The 19,893-nt window shown below is 41.1% G+C and overlaps 1 long non-coding RNA gene across 14 annotated transcripts in view; it reads left to right on the forward strand.

The window, feature by feature from the left end:
• LOC125136505 (uncharacterized) overlaps nucleotides 1-19,893 on the forward strand; it is a 58,298-nt gene that overhangs the window by 27,365 nt on the left and 11,040 nt on the right. For 8 of the 14 annotated variants that reach the window (XR_007137207.1, XR_007137206.1, XR_007137214.1 and 5 more), the window contains 4 exons: nucleotides 13,023-13,244; nucleotides 13,385-13,491; nucleotides 13,611-13,706; nucleotides 14,580-14,875. This is a non-coding gene — a long non-coding RNA (uncharacterized LOC125136505). Of the gene's footprint in view, nucleotides 1-13,022; nucleotides 13,245-13,384; nucleotides 13,492-13,610; nucleotides 13,707-14,579; nucleotides 14,876-19,246; nucleotides 19,406-19,893 lie in introns of those variants that run through there. The other 6 variants (XR_007137208.1, XR_007137211.1, XR_007137213.1 and 3 more) reach the window with 5 other exon arrangements.

Genomic DNA, 19,893 nt, shown 5'->3' on the forward strand with positions numbered 1-19,893 from the left:
ATAGTTTCTTCCTCCTTGTGATGCTGTGCAGACAACACTAAAAAAGATGTGGGACATACATAGCACAATGTAAGAGCTCCACTGAATGAATGAATCTAAGTGTCACACTGGGTGGTACATAGTAGGCACTCAAGAAAAGCTTCCTCCTCCTTTTTTCCCCCTCTCTTCTTCCCCACCACAGCCTAATAAGTTACTGCTCATGAAAACCTATGTCTATTACAAAAAATACTGCCTTTAAAGAAAATAACTTAAATATTATTCCATTCCATAAATGGCCACACATTTAATAGAGCACATTTAAAGCTGTCTTTATCCTTTCATCATTATCACAGAACAGGTAAGGATGATCTATTCAGAAGGAAAATAAAAAACTAGGGAGTAGGAAAGGAGCTCAACTAGACATTTAGTCAGGTCTGATGAAGGGCCATTTCCAGTGGAGATTTGAGCTGAGTTCAAGATCTCTGTCTCTCTGACTGTTAATGTACAGTGCTAAGGGGTGACCATATCAAGAAGCCAACTGCATGATGCATCTAAAGTTCACATAGATTGTCATTCTTAGTTTGTGAAAAACTGAAGGTCAGGTGCAATTCTGGTAATGCAATAAAACTAGTATGTTTCATGATAAGAAGTTTAGGTATAGAAAACGATCTCTCCCCTCTCTGATAAATTCAGCTTCCTTGTCATCGTTTTGTTTGTTTCCACTTTTTCAACACGAGGACCCTGGTTCAGAGGAGAATTAGTCATGTTAATCATATTAAAAAATTACATCACTCGAAAAGACTTCTACTCATTCTACAAAAGGTGGTCTAGGTCACATTTTAAAAAGAACGCATTCTTGAACAGGAAAAAAATGCAGTAGGTAAATTTGAAATGTATGAGTAATTCAGCAGAGAATCATACATTCCCTTTTACATATATTCTGATATAAAAATGTTGCTTTATCATTGCTAAGTAACTCTCAGTGGCACATGTAATTCCCTGAAAGCTCTGACAGGCAATGCAATATTGTGTTTATTAGAAGAAAGTAACAACTGAAGTTGAATAAATTTGGAAAGAGCACATGAAGATTTGGATGTATGTAGGAAGTGACTTTTTTTCAGTTCCCAAAGTAATCTTTTCTGGTTTGAAGCTGCAATTAGAATATGTTGCATGTGGGAAAGGAAGAAAGAAAAAAAAAAAGAACAGGATTTCTATCAAGTTCCCACGATTTGAAGAGCTTGTGTGTAAAAATTTGGTACTGATGGGGACAATGCAGCCACTTCTATTTGTATGACAAAATCAGCAAAAACACAAGATTTCCTCTAAATATAAGTTGAGGTAGTAAGTCAAGTATTAAACGGAAGCTAAAATGGATAGACACACACCCAAATAGACATGATTCTTTTTGTCTTATCAAAGATAATAGAAAAATAATATTTTTAATAAGTCTAAGCTGCCTTCTGCCTTCCAACTCTCCCTTTTATGTAGAGAGCTGATCGTAGCGGCCCCTTACATCTGGCTAATTTTGTGGTCAGTGAATCTTGTTTGACAGAAATTCTTTTTCCAAAAACAAGGTACTTCCTCTGCTCATCCACATTTTCCTTGACTTGACTTCTCCCTCCCGTCTCCCAGGCACGTCAGATCAGAGTATCGCATCAGCCTGCGTCGAATCGATTTAGGACACGAAGCATTTCCTCAAAAATTAAATTCCCCGTGAAAACGTACCAGGAGCAACAACAACCCCAGAAAAGCGATATGGGAAAAGTGCCAGAACTCGAGCTAAAATGAAGGCTGAATCCTTGATGTCAGGGAGAAGGGGAAAAGGGTCAGACAGAGAAGTGAAAGGAAAAGGAGGGCAGGAGGAGACACGCGAAGGAGAGAAGGGACCCAAATTAGAACAAGAGGCTATGTTTATTAATAACCTTGCTGACCCACGGGCCCCTGACACAAAATATATTAGGTATTGTTGGGACGCTCTGCTCTGTCACTCACAGGGAGGAGCACATAAAATGGTGTTGGAAGCTGCAAACTTTTCCAGAACAGACAAAAAAGAACAAAAAAAAAAAAAAAAAAAAAAGAAAAGAAAAGCTAGAATAAGGTGAAGGCATAGACTCACACAGGGTTGAGAAGCTCCCTTTATTCTTCCGAAATATCCTCTCCCAGGCAGCCTACCTCACACTTCCATGCTTCCGGCCAACTAGGATTTAAAACACACAGGAGATGATGTTTTTCTTGACTGTAAAAATACATACCTGTCTATCCCAGAACGTTTCAAAATTATAGAAAAGCACCGAGAAGTCAATAAAAATTGCCAGTAGCCCTATCGCTTAAGTAAAATCATTGTCAACCCGTTGACATATATTTTGTAATCTTTTCCCTCTCTTTTTTCACATGCGTGTATTTGTTCACTGGAAAAGTAAGACTGAGGTCCTGCGGTAATCCACTATTTTGGAATCTGGTTTTCCTATCTGACAAGTCATAATAAATATTTGCTTGTGTTGTCAAAACTATTTGTAAAACATGAGTTTTGTGTTGGCATCATATTTCCTTATTCATTCGTATCATAATTCATTTGACCTCTAGAGAGATATTCATGTTGTTTGTAACTTTTCGCCCTTTTAAATTGTTTGTGTGCATCTCTGTTCCCTCTGGAAATTACTCTGAGTGGAATTCCTGGGCCAAAGGCTTTTGGGGGGGGCGGCTACAGTTTGCAGAGTTGCCCTCAAAGTATTCACGTCAGTTTAGAGCCCACTTGCAGTGAACGAGAATACAGAATTCACAAACCGTCATTAATTCTTCCTCAAAGAAACTAGAACCTACTGTGATTTGTATTTCCTTGATTATTTGTGATAGCTTGTTTTGTGTGTATGTTATTTGCCTCTTACTTTAATTTCTACCTATTTAAACTTGTAAAAGTTCTATTAAGACTTTTTTTTTGCCTTTTTTTTTTTAGGGCTGCACCCATGGCTTATGGAAGTTCCCAGGCTAGGGGTCAAATCAGAGGTACAGCTGCCGGCCTACACCGCAGCACAGCAATTCGGGATCCAAGCCACGTCTGCAACCTATGCCACAGCTCATGCAACACCAGATCCTTAACCCACTGAGTGAGGCCAGGAATCGAACCCGAGTTCTCACGGATACTAGTCGAGTTTGTTTCCACTGAGCCACAATGGGAACTCCCTCTTTTAATTGTGTTCATTCTTTACATATTAAGTTGAAAAAGTTCTTTGCATAGTAAGTTTATTAACCCTTTCACTATTGTGGATTGCAAACATCTCTCTATTTTATCATTTGATTTTTAACTCTTAAAGGATTTTTAATGTATATGTTTATGAATTTAAGTAAATGCATATTTTCATTTATCCTTTCTTCCTCTGCTTTTATGTTTAGAAAGGCTTTGCACATGCCAGGGGCAGGCAAATATTAATCTGTATTTTCTACTTGTGCTTTTGCGGCTCATTTTTATTTTTAAAAAACATTTAAATTTCTCATATGTTTGGTCTGTGTGGTAAGAATCTATTTACTAGAGCCTCTTTTCCTCACTAATCTAAATATTGTATGTTATGGGAACTACCTCTGTATTTTAAATTTTTTATTTGTTGTCTTTCTGTCCCCATCACTCTTTTTGCCACAATCCTCCTTTTTTATTATCACAATTTAAGGATATGCTTTCATAGCCAGTAATGCAAGTCTTTTTTCTCATTACAATTATTTTTCTGGGTTATGCCTCCCTATTTGTTACCGCATAAGAACTCAAGTTCAAAATGTAAGGGAAGGAGTTCCTGTCGTGGCACAGTGGAAATGAATCTGACTAGAAACCATGAGGCTGCGGGTTCCATCCCTGGTCTCCCTCAGTGGGTTAAGGATCTGGTGTTGCCGTGAGCTGTGCTGTAGGTCACAGACACAGCTCGGATCCTGTGTTGCTGTGGCTGTGGTGTAGGCTGGCAGCTGTAGGTCTGATTCGACCCCTGGCCTGGGAACTTCCATATCTGGTGGGTGCAGCCCTATGAAAGCAAAAAATAAAATAAAATAAAAAAACAAAATGTAAGAGAAGACAATTGATAGGTTAGTGCGTGAGGATCTGGGCTTTAACATTGAGTTTTCTCATTTAGAAGTCAAGCCTGCCTTCTCTTTCATCTTTTCACATGAACTTCTGCTACAGTCCTAGTTGCTTCATGTAGTTTCTCAGTGTGCGTACTCTCAAATTTATTCACTGCTACTGTGAATACAATTTCTCTGTTAAATCTTAAAATTGCTGAGAAAAGTTATCTACTTATGCGTTTTATTTGGTATTTTCCTACTTTACTGCTTTCCTATTCAAATAGTTTGCCAATTGATTCTTTTACGCCATCTAAGTAAATGTTATCATCTGCAGTAATGATCATTTTGTCCCCTTCCTTCGAATTATGTAATTTCTTCATTTGCCCTATGTTATTACAAAAGTGCAAACTTCCGAATTATTGAAAATATTCTTTATTCTGAACACCTCTGGGATTTCACTCCTAAGCATCATGGCCTGAATGCAATGTATTTTTGAAGTGCTCTGGCTTTGAGAATGTGTTTATGGCTTCAAATTTCAATCTCCTTCCCTGAAACCTTCTGCTCACTGGTCCCTTTGTATATCTCCTAGCCCTCTCTGCCTGGCACTGAGCAAATCTTTCCTTTTTGTACACAGGAGTATTCTATACATACAATCCCATATCTTACCTCCTGATGCTTCTTTTCTAGTCTAAACACCCACATTTCACTGTGGGAGAGCTCCCCCTCAGGTCTCAGACCAACACTTTACATCTGAACCACTATCGTTGTATTCAGCTGTCCCATGAAACTACCAGGCTGTTTTCTGCCAACTTAAAAGTTAGAGTCTTGTGTAATATATATACATATTTAAGTTTGCATTTTAAGAAAATGCTAAACTATTTTCTCACATAGAAATTATCATTTCATTTGAATTTGCTGACTTTTTGCCAGTGAGAAGTAAAAATAACCTGGGATTTTGCATATGCCATGCAAAAAGGAGAGGCTCCATGGGTTCGAACAATATATGAAAATAGAGTGAGGAAAAGAATAACAGTCAGCAATTGAGCCGGGGTTGCCTATGGGGAGGGAGAAGTGCGAGTGCCTGCAAGGTGGGAACTGGAACTAGTCTCTGGATCACCCTGAACCTCCATGTCTTCAGCACTAATTGAGGATCACTACCTGCTTTGCAGGCATAATAGAAGAACGAGTGACAACATGTGTAAGGCATCTTGGAGGACACTGGGCACCTGGCGGGCCCTTACTTAGCTCCTGGCTAGGTTTTAAGGCAGGGATGTGGGCCATGTTATAGACAACAAACTGGAAAGAAAAGCTCTTTCTCTACTATACATTTCTGTAAAGAGTGAACCACAAGCATGCTCAAGGATTTTAGGATTTAACCAACAGGCAGTGCTGTACCGGGGTGTAGTTCTTAAGTCGCACCCCTCCAACCTCCCAAGATGGTGGAAATTCTTAGTTCTCTTTTTTTCTCCTCTGACATGGCTTTGGCAGGGAATACCAACCATCACTGGAACTGACTGTTCGTCCCGCCCTGATGGAGCATGAGCCCCAAATGTTTAGATTTCCACTTCCTCCGAGGGGGACTGGAAGGGCTCCTCATTTTGATAATACAGCAGATAGTCCTTGTGTCCATATGACTGTCATTTAAGGACATCTGTGTCAGCAGGCCTTCATTTTCCCTATTTGTTAGCCTGGAAAACACCCTTATTCGTAGCAAACGTAGGTCTTACTAAGGCAGTGCGAAAATTCCCTTCTATGTTTCCCCAAATGAAGCTAGAGATCTGATTTTTTTTTTTTTAAACATGGTGGGAGGTTTCTGTATTATTATTGTTTAAAATCAATTTCCTTTACTCCATATTCTTTTCCTGTTGTTTATTTTATCTGTCCTGCTCTCCCAGAGGGGCAGAATTAAGGCCCCCATTTGGTTTTTATTAGTGTAATCAGTTAATAGCTGTTCTATAATGCTTTACTTATTGTGTTAATTTTCTGTACTTATGTCCAGAGGCAGCTTCCTGGAGGACCACATTTAAAAAAATAGAAGATCTAACTTAACTTCATCTTTAATGGGTCCAGCAACCATTTATAGTTTCAGCTAAGATTACTGAATACTATTGATTTATAAGGTCATTGAAAATATATATAAACTGCAGCTACTATTTTAACTATATCAACGGGAAGCCTAAAAAGTCCTTTAGCCTGGTAAAGGTACAAACACTAACCCCAGGGTCTCAGTGGACATTGGCTTATCACTCCTCTTCTCTGGGTTTGTCTTGAATGTTGGAGGTATGAGTGTTCACTGTTCCCACGCATACTGTGGCAGTCACTGCAAGCTAAACTCTGGGTCTCAGGGACCACTCTTCAATTACTGTTGGGGGCTTTAAAGGGAATGTACCTTACATGGACTTTAGTATTCGCGGCACCAGTTTTCAAATTAAAACAGAGTTTCAAAGTACAGCACAGGGACAAACTAACTTACCTGAAGGGATACGAAGGAGCTATTTGTGATCTATAAGATAGGCTGGGTCCCTATGTTAAGTTTCATTCTGAATGAGATGGATGTACTGAAGGAAAGAGCATGGCGCAGGGATCAGTACTGTGGGTTCTGGACCTCCCTCTAATGTGAATCAGCTCTTAAGACCTATAGGGACCTCCTTTTCCTCTTCTGTAAAACAAAAGTTGGGATGAGGGTATTCTCATTGTGGCTCCGTGGTAATGAACCCGAGTAGGATCCATGAGGATTCGGGTTCAATCCCTGGCCTTGCTCAGTGGGTTAAGGATCTGGTGTTGCCATGAGTTGTGGTGTAGGTCGCAGACACAGTTCAGACCCTGCATGGCTGTGGCTGTGGCTGTGGCTGTGGCGGCAGCTGCAGCTCCAGTTTGAACCTTAGCCTGGGAACCTCCATAGGAAGTTGGGATGAAAGTTCTAAGTTTCCTCTTTTTGTTCAACAATCCCTCTGTGCATCAACTCGGGCAGGATGAATCATCAGCATGTGTTTGAATCCGGATTAGAATGCTTCTCTTTCACTGTTGTGTCTCTGGAGATGGGCAGGCACTTGGCACAAAACCGGAGCCCATCCATGCTTTTCTAATTAGTTTTTATTGTGAAGCCTAAGTAAAATTCTACTTGAGGAAGTGATTCCCATAGTACCAAGGCCATGAGTGGCAGCCTGGATGGAAGTCATCAGGGTCAGCTGTTTATTTGTCAAATAAAAGCTTTGGAGATGAATCAGCGAAGTAGTTTCTAACTAAGAAAGTCAGAATTGCCTGCCATGTTAAGCAAATGGGAGGGTTTGGAGGTGGCCCAACATCCAGTGCTCCCAGCAGTCAGGGCACGTTACTCAGGATCAGATCCCTGAGAAGCCATGCAGGAGCTTGCTCTGGGGAAGGGCTGAGAGGGAGAGCATGGGGAGTTCCCAATGTGGCTCAGAGGGTTAAGAACACGGCATAGTGTCCATGAGGATGTGGTTTTGATCCCTGGTCTCACTCAGTGGATTAAAGATCCTGCATTGCTGCAGGCGTTGCTGTGCCTGTGGCGTAGGCTCCAATTTGACACCTAGCCCAGGAACTTCCATATGCTGCAGATGTGGCATAACAAGGAAAAAAAAAAAAAAAAAGAGAAAGAGAGGATGAAAAAGGGATTTGTGTGCTAAAGGTTGACTGGGAGTTCTGTGAAAAGAAGGAAATGATACCTCCCATGATTGGCTGCTTTTGAGCTACAGAATCTATCATATGCTTTTTTTTTTTTTTGACTACACCCACTCTATGTGACAGTTTCAGGCCAAGAGATGGAAACTGCATTACAACAGTGACCTGAAGCACAGCTGGGACAACACCGAATCCCTAACCTGCTAGGCCACCAGGGAACTCCCTGAAATGCTGTTTTTACCTCAGTGCAATGCCTGGCTCTTCATACTGTGTGCCACCTGTTTTGTCTGTTTCTGTACTAGGTGGTGGTGATGCTCAAGAACTTTCCTTGCAGGCAGTGCCATCAAAGAGTGCAACGGAAGGTGATCCAGCACAGTCAAAGCCTATTTAAAAGGAAGAGGGGAAAAGCCCTTATACATTTCAATGGAAGTACTTGAAGGCATTTCAAGTAGGAGTCTGAAAAATAATTACAAAGTTTAAAAAGAAGGAATCTTAACTTTGATCTGATTTTCTTCTGTAAAGCAATTAGATACATAATTTTTCAAGTGCTAAACTGCAAATGTTAATGTCCGGACCCAAATGCTTTCATTGGTGTCTTGGGACTTCTATAATTCCCTCCCCAAAGTTAAAAAAAATTATCGAGGTGATTTTCCAGAGGCATTAATACATAAAGCATTTGCTGGTCACTTATAAAAACGACAGCCGCATAAAATAGCTAGATTCAAATTGTGCAAAAGTCCAGTTAATAGCATTGAGCTAAGACATTTGTAAAGGTGATTTGATGGAGAAAAACTGCCAAGATGCAACTGGAATTTTCCCTTCCAATTGCTCTTGGGGATTTTAATGGGAATGTGCCCTACAGGGACTTTAGTATTCTTGGGAGTAGTTCTCAAATTAAAAGGGAGCTTCAAAGCAGAACGTAGACTCTGACTTACCTGAAGAATCACAATGGAGATGTGTACGAAAAAAGAAAAGTGACCCCCACATAGACTGACCCCCGATGTTAGGTTGCTTTTCTGTGTAAGTCCTTAAATCCAAAATTATTCATAGATAGTATATATAAATGCTAGACTGTCGGTTCCTTGATAGCAGATAGTAGGTATTTTTCTTTTTTGCGCTCAGCATGTAGTACTTAGCACATACTATATTTCCATTAAATGTGAAATAGTGGAAGAAAAGTTCTTTGTTAGTTAAAAAACATGTGGCCTATATTCTCCCCAGTAACTAGTTGGATTGACCACTTCTGTACCAATCTAGGAAGCCTAGCACAGGTGGCCTATAGGGTGACTTGGGCCAGTGCTTGTCTAACCTTTAGAAACTGAGAAACTTCAACTTAACATAACAATATGGATTTCAGGATTCTTTTGAAAAGATCTGAAGATGTAGCACCATTTGGGCCGCAGCTGCAGCAGCTGCACGTAGTGACAAGTAGCGGGAGCCCAGGAGCAACTACCCCCATTACACAGAGTTCCTTCCCACTCGCCCCCATTCCCTTGCATATGGCTCCAGGCCAAGGTCACTTTCTTATTTACCAGCTTGGTCCAGGGGATAGGCTGTCAGATAAGGAAAGAGTATCTGGTCTAAGTTATATCAATGTTAGATTTGAATGAGAATGAGTTAGAGATCTGAGGGTGAGCCTGTTTCCTCCGGTCCACGAGAGGAAAGGCAAGACTCTAAGGCTTAGAGGGAATCTTCAGTGTGTAGGTTCCTACGATGTGGCTGTGCTCCACAATTGAATTGAAGCTCTCCAAAACCCTAATGATATCAGGCAGGAGCCCATCAAGGGAGTTGTTCAGGTTTGTCAGAGCATGTTAAAACGTATTTTCATACTCTCACATCATCAAAAAGGGCACAGCAGCCCATCTGTCTATACCTTCCTTTCTGTTACGACATTTGTGCAGGAACTTTTCAAAATTATGTCGCTTTCCATACTCTCTTGTGGTGACTCAAAAGGGAGAGCAAGTCAGAATAATGCACACTGGTGAAATTTTAATAATTGAAATCATTGTTGCTTCAGACACCATTGCTTTAATCAGCCCTATCATAAATCAATGCTTTTCACAAGTGGAGGTTTAAAATAAAGTGCCGTTAAAAAAACTGGGCGTCTTAAAAGGTATGATGCCATCAAGAATCTCCGGAAAATGGCCTAAAAAGTGGTTTCTGAATGGATGCACTGGTTCTAGCATTTTATCTTCCACTTAATTAAAAAAAAATATTACCTGGTCCTTTCTTAGAAATTACATATCGGAGGTCTATAATGGCCAAGCCTTTAACCCATTAAAAAAATTTACTCCTAGGAACAGTTAATATTTGACATTTAATTGCTTTTTCTTGTTGGAGAGGAAAATCTGTTTCTTTCCTTCCTTTCTTCATTGACTTTTCAAAAATCACCTTGTGAGCTATAAAGATGGAGAGAAGTAATTGATTTTCAAAAACTCAAGTGCATGCACACATATTCGCATATGCATGTGTGTGTGTGTGTGTGTGTGTGTGTGTGTACATAAAATTCTCCCATGTCCTGGGAGCTGGTGCTTTCTTATGTAACTCTGCAGGGTGGTTAGTATCTCCATTTAACAGAATAGCAGCAGTGACCCAGAGAGGTTCGTTGCTTTCAAAAGGTCATACAGGTAGTAGTGATGGGAGGCCGCGTCTTTATCCCTTCTACCTTGTTGCCTCCCTTCAGGTGTGCTTCATACCCAGGTGTGCAGACATCCATGGAGCTAGGACAGAACATCATGCCAATGGTCTCCATCTTTGGAGTAACGAATACTTTTAGCCTGTTTAACCAGCACCAGATTCTGGAATTTAACAAATAATGCTATGCCATCCACACATGTTGAAAGAGCCCACCTGTAATTTGTGTCTTTTATGTGAACACTCCATTGTAACTGAACGGGGAGAAACAGTTAAAATAGGCTTAGCAGTGTTAGTGTCTTTTTATTTTTTTAAAATGTTCTTTTATTTTAGGGGCAGCACCTGGGCATGTGGAAGTTCCCTGGCTAGGGGTAGTCAGAGCTGCAGCTGCCAGCCTATGCCACAGCCACAGCAACACAGGATCTGAGCTGTGTCTGTGACCTACACCCCAGCTCATGACAAAGCAGGATCCTTAACCCACTGATCGAAGTCAGGGATCAAACCCACATCCTCATGGATACTGGTCAGGTTTGCTACCGCTGAGCCACAATGGGAACTCCTTTTTTTTTTTTTTTTTTTTTAAGGGATGCTTCTGTGGCATATGGAAGTTCCTGGGCTGGAGGTGGAATCAAGCAACGCTGGCTCTTCCTTAACCCACCGAGTGAGGTCAGGGATTAAACATGCATCCTCATGGATACTAGTTGGGTTCTTAATCCATAGAGCCACAATGGGAACTCCAGTGAGAGCATCTTAAAAGAGACTTCTCATTGTAGAATTTGGTGTAGATGAACAGGGAAGTTATATGTTTTGTTATTACAATAATGCCTACAAATATTTCAAATGAAATTTTGGGGTTCCTTAGGACTTGTTTAAAGAAAAAGAGGCAGCCAGTAGGACATTGATGTGGAAAGGGTAGGAAAAAGTCTCTATTTGGAAATCTTGAGTTAGAAATTTCCATTTCAACATTGTCAGTCCCTCACCTTTCATATGTAGTAAATTCACCACCAAGGGCCAAAGTAATCTTTTTCTTTCTTTTCTTTTTTCTTTTTTTTTTTTCTCTCTTCCCACAAAACCAGCTATTATTTAGATCTCTTCAAAGCTGCACAAACCAACTGTTCCTCCTCAGATTATCCCTTTCAGAGCTCAGGTGATATGCCTCATTGGGTTACACCTTCCATGTTTTGTGGTCAGCTGTGGATTGGGCCATTCTACATTATTCCACCTTGCAAGAAAATATTTATATAATAGCCTCACCAGGTCCCATATCCTCTGGGAATGTTCCTCTATGCAGGGTCTTCACACCAATGGCAGGCAGTTGAATCCCTGTCCTTTGTGGGACCATTGGACATCTGGCAGAAAACAAGGAACCTGCTCCTTTCCCTTTGTGACTTCACTCAGCCAGAAAACTACAAGGTGTGTGATTGTAGGATGAGAAGTTTCTGAGAGGTTGAGTACAAAACTTAGAGAAAGTTCTTGGAAACTGGCTGATGTTGAAGGAATGGAAATTTGCACTATTCACAGAATTTTTTCCCCCCAGATCAGGAAACACAACAGCTTACTTGTCTAGAGTCTTTTCATTATGTAGATTTTTAAAAATTCCTTGTCAATAGTAATGCTCATTGGTCCCCAAAGAGCAGTGAAATTGAGACTCATATAGCTGTGTTGGGGCACATTGGCAAAACACTTCCAGAAACTCACTTGACCATGTGTATCAAGCCATGTGATTTTTTTTTATAACCCTTGACCAAATAATTTTATTTATAGGAATGCATTCTTGGTTTCAAAAAGATAATGCTCGAAGATGTTCATCAAACTTCTGCTTATGATAATTAGAACTTAGTATAAGCCTAACAATATGGGAAATGGAAGTATAAAGTATTTTCTTGATATTTATTGTTATGCATCTGATGTAATCATATTGAAATAGGATATGTAGTTTTAGTGTTACAAATACCTAGGCAAAATATGCACAATCATAATAACAGATAAAATTTATCTTCTTAATATATGATAGGCAATATATGCTGTATAGTCATGTCTCCTTTAATCTGCTCACCAGATTAAGTCAAATTTATTATATTTCCATTTTGCAGATGAGGAAAGAGAGTCATAGGAATTTGTTTATCTGAAGTAACACTGCTGGGGTGAAATTTGAACCCCATCCTAGTTGACCACAGGGCTTACACACTTACATGAAATTCCTCATACTGTGTGGTTAATTTTGAGTAAGAATCAAGCATTAACCACCAAAAAAAAGAAAAAAAAAATAAAAAGGAAGAGAAAAGCACCCCAAACCCAAACAACCCAATACCAATAAACAAATATCTGACAAGCTCTGTCTACTCTTGTGATAGTCACATGAAAAGGTAAATAGGAAAGCTTAAACCAAGAGAAAATAGACAAACTTGAATTAATATTCCACCAGGTAATAAAATGACAGGTAGTTATTTGAAGCAATATTTAATGTCATTCCTCTGGGTGGGAATTAGATCCTATATGTTTTATCTTCTACTAAGAGAATCTAAGTAATACTCTTCTGCCAAATAAGAAAGCAAATCTTACTAGAGCAGTTCTTGAAGGTAGATGGAAAAGATTCTGTACAGAGTCACTTAAGAATTTTCTTGCGGACTGGGTCCTAGATCAGTGGTTCTTAACATATTTTGTTTGAGAACATATTTGAAAATACCAATGTCAATTACGATCTCTCTCTGTTTCTCTCTTTCCAGAAAAAAATCATGTAGTTGTTTCTCAGTGTCCATCTGGGATTGGTTCCCAGACCTCTGAGGATGCCAAAGTCTGAGGATGCTCAAGTCCCTTACATAAAATGATGTAGTACAGATGGCCTTCCATAGACGTGGGTTCTGCATTCACAGACCCATCTAAAGCCAGATCATCTTTGGGCTGGCTGAACATGCAGGTGAGGAATCCACAGGTGATTCTCTCCGCAGGTGAGTGCCAAGCACATAAACATTTATACAACATTTTGTTGTATATCTATTACTTTCATTCAGGGATCTCTGAAATCTTTTAGGTTCACTGCTGGTTTGAGGATTTAAATTAAAATTCCCCTTTCTGTTTTGGCTTGCAGAATGTCCTTTGTCCCAGAGTTTGGGGGATATTTTTTCTTAAGTGGTTCAAACACTGATACACTTTCTTCAGAGTCTTGGCTACAGATAGATAACTAAGGTTTCTCAAGTAAGTTAGTGTAAGGAATAATTTAGTTTCAATGTTTTCTTTAATATGATCACATGTTATTATCAACACTTGTATTCTGATGCATGGCTAACAACTGCCTTTGGTTTTTCCCATGTTAGGATGAAGAAAAAAAATGGAGGATTGTACACTACTGAGAATCTAAGGAAGTATCTGGCAGTGTAACTGACTCTATAACAAGAGAAAAACTTCAAAATGTGAGTGAACAGCATTATGAACAGCTTCTTTACCACACCTGCAGAAATATACTTTCATTAAACAGATGAACTGAGTGCATGTTCATAAGGCATAGTGTCAGATGCATGTGAAACATGGGTGGACGATACCCTTGTCTAAGATTCTCCCAGGATTCCAAAGTCCTGAGGTTTGGAAGTATACTGGCAGCCTCCTAGTGCGGTTGGCTATGCTGCAAATAAAATTATAGTGAGAGCATGATTTCATTCTTTGAACATGTCCCTTTTAAAAAAATTAAATTAAAAAAAATTATGGCCGCACTCATGGCATATGGAAGTTCCCAGGATAGGGACTGAATCTGAGCCTCAGCTGCAACCTTTACTGCAGCTGCAGCAGTGCCAGATCCTTTAACCCACTGCACTGGGATGGGGATCAAACCCCTGCCTCCACAGTGACCTGAGCAACTGCAGCTGGATTCTTTTTTTCTTTTTTTTTTAGGGATGTACCTGAGGCATATGGAGGTTTCCAGGGAAGGGTTTGAATCAGAGCCGCAGCCGCCAACCTACGCCACAGCCACAGCAATGCAGGATCAGAGCTGCATCTTTGACCTACACTGCAGCTTGCCCAATGCTGGATCCTTAACCCAGTGAACAAGGGCAGGGATTGAACCCACATCCTCATGGATACTAGACAGGTTAACTTGCTGAGTCACGATGGCAATTCCTGCAGTTGGATTCTTAACCCACTCTGCCACAGTAGGGATTCCCTATTCTCTGAGTATTTTCATCATCAGGAAGAAGAAAATGATTTTTACCCTTCTGGTTTTCTGAAATTGAAAATTTTTCAGGTACAAATTCCCCCAAAGTTTATGTGTGTTCTCTATCCCTTCTATTTAGGATTGGGCAACAAGAAGACAGAAATAACCATGTTGAGGTCATTGGTCCGACTTCTCCAGAAATTTCCCCTGGGCAGTGGTCTCTACCTCTGTTACAGAAGACTGCAAAAATACCAGCCATTGTGCATCTGGCCAATTATGCAATGCTCTATCACAAGGGGAAATTCCTTCCTCACCCCAGCTGGTGAGCAGTTATGCCCTGGAGCCCAGGACGGACATGCCTTGTAACTTTTTAACCTAGTTAGTGTAACTGCCAATATTATTCCTATTCATATAAATGTCTAATCCTTTCTTGAATCTTGCTAGACTATTTGCCTCAATAATAGCCTGCGGCAGCGAATTCCACAGGTAGATTATACGCTGTTTTAAAAAAGTATTTCCTTTTATTCATTTTAAATTTGTTACCTTTTAATGTCACAAGATGGCCCTTGTTCTTGCATTAAGTGGCACAAGGTGTAGGCATTTCAAATTGAGCTTTCATTCTTCCAAGCACTTTCTTCGCCATTATTAAAACTCCATCTTCTTCATATGTTTTCTGTTTTGGATCTTGATTAAATGGAATGATTTATGCATACAATCTCATATTGCTTAGGACACATACTAGGCACTGGAGAAAGCTCTCTGTTATGTTCAGTGTCATTTATTAGACAGATATTTATTGAGCTCCCATCATGTGCAGGACCTTATTCTAAGTATTGGAGGGCCAGCTTTGAATGAGAGGGGGTCCTTGCTCTGAAGGACCTCATTTTCTAGGGAGAGAAGACAAGCAATAAAATAGTGAATAAAGATACGAATCACATGGTATCAGAGGTCTTAAGTGTTATGAAAAAACTAGACAACTATCACTAGGAAAGTGTGCCCGGGACCATTTTTGACGGCCTGTCAGGGGTTGCCCTCGGCAAAGGGGACAGTTGAGACTGATCATCAGGGAGTCATGCATGTGACATCCCCAGAAAGGCGAACTCCAGTTTCCAGGACAATGCCCGGTGCTAATTGAGACTCAGGCGTTGTTGAGTGAATGAATGAATCAAGGCTAAGAGGGGAAATCTTAGCTACAGAAATCATCAGTAAGTGATTCAGAGACCCATGGGGAACATGTCTTGAATACTTGTGTTCTGTAACTCCAAGGACTATTGGAGCAGAGGAAATAGGGGATTCAGGTAGTTAGACTCAGGTTTCAAGACTTTCCATGTCCCTAAATACCCAGCTGCATGACCTTGGGCAAGTCACCAGATTTCTCTCATGCAAAGTATTCTCAGTCATAAAAATGGGAGTAGAACTTCCTTCCTTCATGGGATTTGGAGGACAGATGGTAAATTAAATGGCTGTTCTTTATAAACTGCCAAACAGTGGAGGCATGTTGGTCATTCTTACAGGAATCCATCCATCCCAGCATTCTGGTCTCTCTGCTTGCCTTTCACTCTTTTCCTCTCCCCAGTTGCATTCTTACCTCTGCCTAAAGCTCATCTCTGGCATCCGTGGTACTTTGCGTTCTGCCCCCTGAGGTGGCTTCAGTGGGGAGAGGAGACGGTGGTGTTACCTTTCTGAAATTGTTGTCTATTTCTCAAGGACTCGAAAGAATCAGATGGAGCAGTTGTTGGAACAGGGGACTGGAGGTGAATTTCCAATAGTGATTGTTTTTATTTTGTTTACTGCTTAATCTTGTGGGGTCAGATTAACCAAAATTTTGTGTATAAAGACAGAGACCTTGCCTGAATTTCTGAGGACATTCTACTTCAGAGATGGAGACTTTGGTCAAAATGATCTGATTGCCTATCTGTAGCTCCCTTTTGTGTTCCGGCATGATAGGCAGATACCTTTTGCTCATACATCCTCTTGTTATTCTTTCTATGAGCCCCTTCCTTCAGTCCCCCCACCCCCATTAAGGCATGTGGAGTAGAAGCGTATGCAGCTCTGCATAATAATGTATTATAAAGGCATTTCAAGGAATAAATGATTAGAATTGTTTACATGCATGTTTCAAATTTACTGGCAAATTGTTCAGGCCTTGGTTTTATGATGTAGCTGCCAGCTAGGTTCCTTCTGGGTAAAACTCTGAAATAGGAGAAGTTTCCCTTTGGTAACCCTCACCAACACTTCCTTTGCCTTGTTCCTCTCCTTTCAACACCTCTTTCCTTTCCCGCCCCCACATAACTCCATGGAGCTGTCAGGCCTTTTACACCTTAATGTGAAGACACTTCATGGGGCCCTGCACCCACCCAGACCTCGGGGGCGGGGAGGGGGGGCAGTGAAAGTGAGGTATGCAAAGGAATAAATCTTCAATGGTATAATTTTAGACCCAGTGGCAACTGGGAAGCGTGGCTATTTTGAGCTGTGGGGCTTTCTCCTTGACCTGAGATGATATTACTTTGCCTGCTGCTGGCGTGCTGGGCCAACCCTGCACGCGGTCCTTTTAGCAACGTGCCTTTGCTGTTCCTGGGGGTTGCTTCTTCCTTTCTCTGCTGAGCAGCTCCATGCTACTCCAGAATTCTGGGCCTTGTGCAAGAGCATGACTGTCAAGGTGCACTCACCTATGTTTGTCGCAGGTGATGTTTCAACATGAGTCCTGCTGGCCAACACCAACCCCCCGGGCGGGGGACAGCACAGGTAGAATGCAGGCCCTTCCATATAGGGGATGGGGGAGTTTTCTGGTCTAGTTTTTGCTTATTCTTCCACCTCCATGCTTTATCAGCTGCTCAGTGACTATTCAGTACATCATTTCGTTTCTGAGCAAGGTGTGCCTTGCTGGTCTCCAGGCGACAGCATCTGAGCATCTCCCCTATGAGACATCCCTTGAAGCTTCACTGAGCATCCTCACAGCTATCCTGACCACCCTGCTTGCTCCTGCCCTCAAGCCCTGATGCCAATGCTGCCTGTGGACCCCACTGTACTCCCTGGGGAATTAAGTCAGGATATCTGCAGTGGATAGGTGGGGCAGATGTAGCACGATTAGAAGGTGGCCAAAACGACAGTGCTTTCCAGATGTTGGTAAGTTTATACCCAAGGTCATCACTGGTAGAGTTCTTAATTTCTACAACCTAAAAAGTATGCACAAGACTCAAAAATCATTCAAGAAGGAGGAATACAGTCAATAAAGAATAGGAAAGTGGGAACATTTTTTTTTTTTTTTAAGTAAAAGAGTTTGAGCTCTTTTACACCCAAGAGAGAAAAAAAAGGCCTTTTTAGGTACAGAGAGAGCTCTGGCTCTCTAGATGGCAGCTCTCTCTTCTACAGGGGAAAATTCTGGATTTGCAGAGAGAGAGAGAGAGAGAAAGAGAAAGAGAGAGAGAGAGAGAGAAGGAGAGAGAGAGAGATTGAGTATATGAAGAAAGCCTAAGAAACAGAAATAATGGAGAGTAAGACAAAAAGGGAAAGAAAAATCAAAAGACAATGTCGCCTTCCTTTATGTGCTGTTGAATTAAATGTAACAGATATTTATTGAGAAGCAGTTATGTCTGTCGCAGTTATCTATTCCTGTCTGACATTAACTTATGTAAAACCATGATTGCTTTATTATTATCCATCATGGTTCTGAGCACTGGCAGGGTGGTTCTCGAGCAGCCTTTAATGAGGATAAGGTATGATGGTAGGAGAGGCTGCAGTGACCTTCCTCACTCACACGTGTGATGGTTGATGCTTCCTTGGTGCAATTTCAGCTGAGACCATTGGCTGGAATGCCTGGCCATTCTATGCGGCCTGAGCTTACTCACAGAATCTCATCCTTGTGCTACTTTCCTGGCCATTCAGGGCTCCAAAGTTGCATGACCCAAAGGGACAAGGCAAAGGCTGAAGCATCCCTTTTGTCCTAACTGAGGCACATACCTGATGGTCCACCAGTCACTGAGGTCAGCTCAGACCAAGGGAAGAGCACATTGGTCCCGCCTCTGCATTTGAGGAGTAGAAAACTTGTGGACACATCTTAAAGCCACTAATATGCAATTACCATGTTCCCAACCTCCCAGTCTTCAGGAGCTTCCTGATAGTTGGAGCTATAAAAATAAATCAAGTCATTCGTGAGATCTAATGAAGCATCTTATTGTCCAGAAGAGCAAGGGGCTAGGGGAACAGATACCAAGTGAACATAAGATGAACCTGTGCCTACAGAGAGGCCATAGGCAGAGTATGGTTGGGAAGACTCATGGCAGCTTGTTATTTGGGTTCCATTGAAGGCAAATAAGATGGCAGTGGATGGGTAACATTCCCTAACTCTGGACTGGGTATTCTGTTTAGCTTCATTCAAGTGCAAATGTTTCTTCTCAATATCTCATTTTCCTGTTACCTGTTTTCTCTTCTCCTGCCCCACCTTGGTTCTAACACTGTTCTATCAGCTACTTTACTCTTCCATGTTCCAAAATTTTTCTATACCTCCTGTGGTTCTAAAACTCTCCATCCATTCATCTCCCTTGGTATCACTTTATTGTTCCTTTCTGTGCATGGAAAAGACATCTTCTGTTTCCCCTCCTCACCTACTTGCAACTCCACTGCCATTTTTCAGACCAAAGCAATATCCCTGCTTTTCTTTGTCCTAGTCCTCACTTAATTGCTTGAAATACTCATTTTCATCTTGGCTGGCTCTTTTATGGCCACTGTATCTTGCCTTCTAAAACTGTATCTTATATTCCGTGTAGCTCACGCCTTTCTTTTCTGCTCTAACTTGTCTTATCCTAGGAGCCATTCACCCAGCACAGTGTCCTGGGGCAATGGCCCTGGTGCAACCAATGGCTGGCATCTCCATCAATACAGCTTTGACGTCCTAATGGCGAGGCCTTGCTCCACATCTGATGACTTTCAAATGGGATCTGCTGTTCAGCTGCTAACCTTTCTTGGGTAAGAGATTCTTAAAGCTTAACATCATCAAGGACACTTTTTTCTTTTTTCTGGTCTCCAAATACCATCCACTCCAAATACCATTCACTCTTTAATCCCCAAATAGTTTGGGCACCCTTTCTCCCCTTAGTACAAAAATAATTTGTACCCACTGTAGAAAACTTAGAAGGCATGGAGAAACAAAATAAGAAAACAAATGTTGTACCTTTAAATGCTGTCAATACATTGGTGCAGGTCCTATCTTTTTTCTCCACATTTATGGTTTTTATTTACAAAAAAGAATTATTCCTTATATGGGCAGTGTTTATCCCCAAACCGTTTGCTATTTTGTAGAATCAGCTGTTACAGAAATATAGCCCCTGGCCCCAGCTTAGTGGACCAGAGTGGACATCAGGCCCCACCTATGTTACACTGAGGTAAAGAAGTGGGTTTGCAAGAACTGAGTAGAAGAGATAAAGAGTGAAAAGCAGAGGAACAGATGGCAGGAA

Source organism: Phacochoerus africanus, chromosome 9 (assembly GCF_016906955.1).
Source record: "Phacochoerus africanus isolate WHEZ1 chromosome 9, ROS_Pafr_v1, whole genome shotgun sequence".
Taxonomy (NCBI): domain Eukaryota; kingdom Metazoa; phylum Chordata; class Mammalia; order Artiodactyla; family Suidae; genus Phacochoerus; species Phacochoerus africanus.